Raw genomic sequence first — 7,917 nt, 5'->3', positions numbered from 1 at the left:
CCGTCGCCGATGATCGCCGGAGCCGCCGCCGCCGCCGTTCACCGGAGTCGCCGAAGGTAGACCTTGCCGCCGCCGGTTTTTTTTCAAAAACTGTTCGGTTTTCCGTCGGTTTCGTTCAGTTTTTAGTTAGTTTGTTTTTTAAATAGATCGGTTTTTCCGGTTTATTTAATTAGCGAGCGTTCGCTCGTTCATTCGTTTTAACGAACGCGTTCTTCGATTAGATCCAATTAATGAATGTCCGTTCGTTAATCTGTTTGTCGTTTTCTTTTTCTTGGATTAAATCCGCGATTTTTCAAATCGCGATTCCTGATCCATTTTTTGTTCTAGTCTAACTTTTCGCTCGTTTATCGAAATCAGGCGATTCAAGCGCCTGGAGTTTCGTCTCGAAACCCTCTTTCCGTTTAACCAACTCAAACAAGTTTTTGCCACTGTAAAAATTCCCCTAGATCTAGAATAGTAAACGAAGCTTGTTTCTTTTGCCGTTTGTCTTTCGTTGCTTTGTTCGATTTGATTCTTTTTGCCAACCGGAGTTCTTAAGTTGAACTTTCTTGTTAGATCTCTTATTCGAGTTTTACCTATGGATTAGTTGAGTACTTATTGTATGCTTGTTTGTTTGCGATAGAGTACCCGGAGTGCGCCGCTTGCTACTTCGAATCGCTAGGTTTTGTGGATCATCAGCAAGGCAAGTAACACTTTGATCATACTTCCAATTACCCAGTTTTATTGCATTAGATCAATCCTCACACATTGCATGATTATGATCTAATTAAATTGTGGGTTTGGGAAGTAGTTGAGGTAGTACCTATTACCTGTTATTATCAAACCTTTGGGAGTTACTTCTACGTTTGCTTGTTATGCCATGCTATACTAGTAGACGTGGATTGGGTGAGTGAAATCCATGACAGATGTGAGTTTGTTAAATTAATGCTTTATCTAAGGTGGCAACTTAAACACACATCTGGGTGGATTGAGGCACCTGGGTATTCCAGCGATTGCCTGGTTTCTTTTGGACAGCCACCCAGGATCAAAGGGATCATGAGATTCTTCATGCTAGAAACTTCCGTGTGCAGCCACAAGCTACTATGGGCTCTAGCGTAGTTGACTAAGTTGTGCGAACTCTTATAGTGGTAGACTAGCAGATGTAGGGGAAAGTAGGTGTAACGGTCTACCCGTCCGTAAGGTGTGAGCGCTTCTGAAAGACTATGTCTCGGTCATCCGTTTCTCAAACACCATGTAGTGCGAGAATCCCAACGGAGGAGATCGAGTCTTGTGGGGAAAAGTGCGCAAACCTCTGCAGAGTGTATAAACTAATCATGGTTAGCCGCGTCCCCGGTTATGGACATCTTGAGTACCTAGTACTTGGATTATCATGTGAATCTCATCATGTTACTCTAATTAATTTGTTTAGTTTTTAATGATGATGCTTAATTTGGATTGAGAGGGTGTCTACGCTCTCAATGTTTAACAACCACCATGATAGTTAAATAAAATTTATTCCTTTGCAGTAGGGAAAAATTGGCTTTACGCAAAACTATAACCATAGAGCTTTCCACCAGCCAAATATGCATGTAGTATAGTCTTATTCCTTCATTGCTCTCTATGTGTTACATTGCCAGCACATTCCATGTGCTGACCCGTTTCGGGCTGCAACGTTCATGTTGCAGACTTTTCAGACAACGAGTAAGGTGCTTTTAGGTCGTGGTTCTATACTCAGTGATGCCGTTGGAGTTGATGGACTCACTTATCTTCCAAGCCTTCCGCTGTTATCGTTATTAGATGGGCTTAAGCCATATTTATTGTAATAAGTTCTCCTTTGAGACTCTCAATGTAATAAGTGTGTGATTGCTACTCTGTTATAAATCCTTCAAGTACTGTGTGGTGTCAACATTACTGATCCAGGGATGACACCTGAGCACAGAGATTGGACCGTTTGAGGTCTGGTCGCTACAAGATGGTATCAGAGCACATGCTGACTGTAGGACATGACCACTAAGCTAAAGACCTAGATCACTACTCACTCTCTTCTCATTCTGACCTCTCATATTTTCTACTCTTTTAGGATGGTGGATGCAAAGAACAAGTTCACGCAACCGGATGAAGATACACCCTTTGGACGTCACTTGAAGGAAGTCACTAGATACTTGAACATAGGAGTACCAAGCTTCACCGGAACCTACAACGCCACTCTACCTGAAGAAGAGCGCTGGATGATTCAAGTTCAAGTTCCAGGAAGGACGTTCATGCCAGTCACTGAGCCCATAGAGTTTTCTTTTGATGCACCAACCTGGAGTCTAGGAAAGAGCATGGCAGCTCACATCGCCATGTGACACATTGGAGAAGTTTATCGCAATGATCTCAAGGATACTATCTACCAGATTTTTGGGCGCCGAGATGAGCACTAGGAGATGATCAGCACCAGGAAGGATAGATCAGTTGCAACATTTATCCAGGAGTTAAACCAGCACATTCGATGTCAGGAGAACCAGATGTGCGCCGACATGATAGATCTGAAGAAGGCGAGGACAAGAATCAAGGAACTGGAGGAAGAACTCAAGGCTATGCGTGAAGATTATGAAGAGGAAATTGAAGTATTAGTGGAGAATAATGACGATCTGATCAAGAAGATTGGAATATTCATGGGAGGCCCTACACCAGTAGAAGAAGACGAAGAACCCAAGGAGATTCACTCGGAAGACTACATCATCATCGACGACACCGACTCGGATCCAGATGATAGCGATGATGACTATGTTGATGAAGCTGGAGCAGATATCATGGAGTCTGCAACCGAAGAATATTTCTAGTAGACCACCCCATCAGTAGTAGTAGTCCACCATGTAAATATAGTAGTCCGAGCACTTTTGCGATAGTTAGATCGATTGTATGCCCATGTTTGATTGATTGAATGAAGTGAATTGTTTGCTTTTGCCTCATGTGCATATGGGTAGTGTTTTCTCTTTAGACCCCCTCTATTCTTAAATCTCATCTTTTCTAAAACCCTCAGATGCCTCCGAGACGTGACCCCGGATTTACCTTCCCATCGGAGCTCACCCAGTTGATCGAGCAGCAGAACACATTGACGCAGTTGCTAGTCCAGAATTAGAATCAGGGGAACAACAAAAACAACCCACCACCACCACCACCTGTTGATCACTTAGCCCGTTTTCTTAGGCTGAATCCGCCGGTGTTCTCCAGTAGCACCGAGCCGATAGTAGCAGATGATTGGCTCCACAAGACAGCAAGGGAGTTGACCACAACAGGATGCACATATGCGGAAAAGGTGAAGTTTGCCGCACATCAGCTTGAAGGACCCGCAGCATCATGGTGGGAGAATTTCACAGCCACTTTCCCTGTCGACACTGTCACGTGGGACCAGTTTCGGCAGGCTTTCCGTACTGCCCATGTTTCAGCAGGAGCTATGGCCATGAAGATGCGAGAGTTTCGCAACTTGCACCAAGGAGGACGGACAGTTGGCCAGTATGTGGAGGACTTTAGTAAGTTAGCACGTTATGCCCCAGATGACGTTGCTACGGATGCAGCTAAGCAGGAGAAGTTTCTGGAAGGACTGAATGATGAGTTGAGCATGCAGTTGATGGTAGCAACCTTCAACAACTACCAGGAGTTGGTAGATCGTGCTCTCATGATTGAAGGGAAGCATCAGCAGATTGAGAATCACAAGAGGAAATATGGACAAGGGAAGTACAATTCAGGAGCTCAGCAAAAGCCATATTTTACCCCTAGATCGGGAGGACATTTTCAGCATACCCATGGAAGAGGTAGCTCGCACAATCACAATGGCACCAAGAATGGTAATGGGAATGGAGGAAGCAACGGCCAGAACCGCACCAACCCATCGACCCCAGCCAAGAGAGACCTAAGCCAGGTCACTTGTTTCAAGTGCCAGAAGACCGGACATTATGCAAATGAATGTCCTAAATCCCAGAATGGAAATGACAATGGAAGCTCTGGGAAGAAGCCGAACCCTTTCAACAGGGGACAGGTGAACCACGTTAATGTGGAGGAGGTTGAAGAGCAACCGGATGCAGTAATCGGTAAGTTTTTGGTTAAGTTATTTACCGCACTCGTTCTTTTTGATACTGGTGCATCGCATTCATACATATCAAGGGGATTTGTTGATAAGTATAACCTGTCCACCAAAGTTCTTAGAACACCTATGTTAGTAAGCTCACCAGGAGCAGAGTATATGGCTAGCCAAGGATGTTTTCAAGTGCCATTGAGTATAGGTAGGCATGTGTTTCCCTCGGATTTAATCATTTTGGAATCACAAGGATTGGATGTAATTCTGGGTATGGATTGGCTATCGATGTATGGAGGAAACATCGATTGCGCCAGTAAGTCGATCTTGCTTACCACCCCAGAAGGGAGAAGGATCAAGTATGTATCCCGGCATGTGCCAAAGAGGACTCAAGTAAATTGTCTAACAGGAGTTGTGCAGGAGGAAGTACCAGTAGTGAAGGATTTCCCTGATGTATTTCCAGAAGAATTGCCAGGCATGCCACCGGATAGAGATATTGAGTTTTTGATTGAGCTTTTGCCAGGCACAGGGCCAATATCAAAGAGACCATATAGGATGCCCGCAAAGGATCTGGTGGAGATTAAGAAGCAGATTAAGGAGTTATTGGATAAAGGTTATATTCGCCCAAGTTCTTCACCTTGGAAATCGCCAGTACTTTTAGTGGAGAAGAAGGATGGATCGTTAAGGATGGTTGTTGATTATCGAGGATTGAATAAAGTAACCATCAAGAACAAATACTCACTACCAATGATCAATGATCTGTTTGATCGATTGCAAGGAGCTAAGGTATTTTCCAAGATTGATCTACAATCAGGATACCATCAATTGAAGGTTCGAGAACAGGATATACCTAAGACGGCTTTTACCACCAGGTATGGGCTGTACGAGTATACCGTTATGTAATTTGGTCTGACTAACGCACCTGCATATTTTATGAATATGATGAATAAAGTATTCATGGAGTTTTTGGATAAGTTTGTCGTGGTGTTCATTGATGATATCCTGGTATACTCGAAGAATGAAGAGGAGCATAAGGAGCATTTGCATTTGGTTCTTGGAAAGCTCAGAGAACATCAATTATATGCCAAGTTTAGCAAATGTGAATTTTGGTTGAAGGAAGTTGGATTTCTCGGACACGTTATATCTGGAGAAGGTATAGCAGTAGATCCCACTAAGGTTGATACCATGACAAATTGGCAAGCCCCAACAACAGTTGGAGAGATCCGGAGTTTTCTTGGACTTGCAGGATACTACCGGAGATTTATTGAAAATTTCTCGAAGATTGCAAAGCCTGTGACGGAGTTGTTGAAAAAGGATACCAAGTTCATATGGACTGAGGAATGTGAGGCCAGTTTCCAGGAGTTGAAGAAACGTTTGGTTACATCACCTATGTTGATTTTGCCGGATCAGACCAAGGATTATGAGGTGTATTGCGACGCTTCACGTCGAGGACTTGGAGCAGTGCTTATGCAGGAAGGAAGAGTTGTTTCATATGCCTCACGACAGCTTAAGCCTCATGAGTTGAATTATGCTACGCATGATTTGGAGTTAGCAGCCGTAGTGCATACATTGAAGACTTGGAGACATTTTCTCATTGGAAACCATTGTGAGGTGTACACGGATCACAAGAGTTTGAAGTATATTTTCATGCAGAAGGAGTTGAATCTCAGACAAAGGAGATGGTTGGAGCTCATCAAGGATTATGATATGAGATTGCATTATCACCCCGGGAAGGCTAACATAGTAGCCGACGCGTTGAGCCGTAAAAGTCATGTGAACACCTTAATGACAGGAGATTTACCAAGGGAGTTAGCCGAAAACCTTCGCGAGCTATGTTTGGAAATAGTACCAAGAGGCTATGTAGCAGCATTGGACATTCAGTCTACTTTGATGGATAAAATCAGAGACGCCCAGAAGACTGACAAGGAGATTGCTTCTATTAAGGAGAAAATGAGCAAGGGAAAAGCTAAAGGATTTCGCGAGGATGAGCACGATACCTTATGGTTCGAAGACCGTGTTTATGTGCCTAATAACCCGGAGATCAGGAAGTTAATTCTGCAAGAGGCCCATGATTCACCATATTCGATTCACCCAGGAAATACCAAGATGTATTTGGATTTGAAGGATACTTTTTGGTGGACCGGAATGAAGAAGGATATTGCGGAGTATGTAGCAGTTTGTGATGTATGCCAGAGAGTAAAAGCAGAGCATCAGAAGCCAGCAGGATTGCTACAGCCATTGCCGATACCCGAATGGAAGTGGGATAAGTTAGGCATGGATTTTATTATGGGTTTACACAGAACTCGTTCAGGTTATGACTCAATATGGGTTGTAGTCGATCGTTTGACAAAGGTAGCTCATTTAATCCCAGTGAAGACTACCTATACCAGTGCAAAGTTAGCAAAGATATACATGACCAGAATCGTATGTCTACATGGAGTTCCAAGGAGCATTGTATCAGATAGAGGAACCCAATTTACCTCAAAGTTTTGGAATCAGTTGCATGAAACTTTGGGTACCAGACTGGAGTTTAGTACAACTTTCCATCCGCAGACAGATGGACAGACCAAGAGAGTCAATCAAATTTTGGAGGATATGCTAAGAGCTTGTGCGCTAGATTACGGATCTGGTTGGGACGAGAATTTGCCATATGCAGAGTTGTCTTACAACAACAGTTATCAATCCAGTTTGAAGATGGCCCCTTTCGAAGCCTTGTACGAAGGAGGTGCAGGACCCCACTGTCATGGGATGAAGTTGGAGACCGCCAGTTGTTTGGACCGGATCTGATTAAGGAGTCTGAACAGAAAGTGAAATTGATTTGTGATAGGCTCAAGGTAGCTCAATCCAGGCAGAAGAGCTACACAGATTCTAAATGCAAGGAGACAGTTTACGAAGTCGGAGACCGAGTTTATCTTCGAGTATCTCCACTTCGAGGAGTTAAGCGCTTTGGAGTTAACGGAAAGTTAGCGCCACATTTTGTAGGCCCATACAAAGTTTTGGAGCGTATGGGGGAAGTAGCCTATATGTTGGAATTGCCTGAAGGATTGTCAGGAGTTCATGACGTGTTCCACATTCCCAGTTGAAGAAGTGCCACGCAGAGATGGCTGATATACCGCTGAGAGATACAGTGCCACTGGAAGCGATTCAGTTGGACAGTGATTTGACCTATGAGGAGAAACCAGTTAAGATTCTAGAGTATGCCAGTCGAGTCACCCGCAGCAAGGTTATCAAGTTTTGCAAAGTTTAGTGGAGCCACCACACGGAGGATGAAGCCACCTGGGAGCGAGAGGAAGAATTGCTGAAGGACCACCCTCAGCTATTTTCTAGCAAACCCGAATCTCGAGGGCGAGATTCATCTTAAGGGGGGTAGGTTTGTAACATCCCAAATTTTCAATTTGGAATGTTATACACTAGATCATCATTGCATATCATATTTTATTGCATTCTAGTTGATCCTAGAAAATTATACGCAACTCAAGGACCCTCGGAGAGAGTTGGGGATTTCGTTATTTTCATATTTGAGTTTTCTCAAATTTTGAAAATAGGATCATTTGATTTTATTTATTTTATCTTCAATTATTTTTGTTATCAAAATATGAGAGAGGGAATAAAATGACTTTCCCAAAATAAAGAAATGTTGAGGATTTAATATAAAAAATCAAATAAGATTTTATTTTGGTTTTATTTGCTATTTTATCTGATTTAGGAAAAATGCGTGTTTTTCAAAATTGCATTTAGGCCCCAAATAAATGTTCATCCTATGCGGCTTGATTTTAGAAGCCGGGGAAAATTTATTTCGGGATATTTGGAGTCCGTTTAGTACTCCTTTTGTTTTTTTTTCTGAGCGTAATTATTTAAAAAAAAGGCCCAAACCGACTCTG

The sequence above is a fragment of the Triticum aestivum genome, chromosome 5A (assembly GCF_018294505.1).
Source record: "Triticum aestivum cultivar Chinese Spring chromosome 5A, IWGSC CS RefSeq v2.1, whole genome shotgun sequence".
In the NCBI taxonomy this organism is placed as follows: Eukaryota; Viridiplantae; Streptophyta; class Magnoliopsida; order Poales; family Poaceae; genus Triticum; species Triticum aestivum.
The sequence above is the reverse complement of the archived record's forward strand: the minus strand, read 5'-3'. Positions refer to the sequence as shown.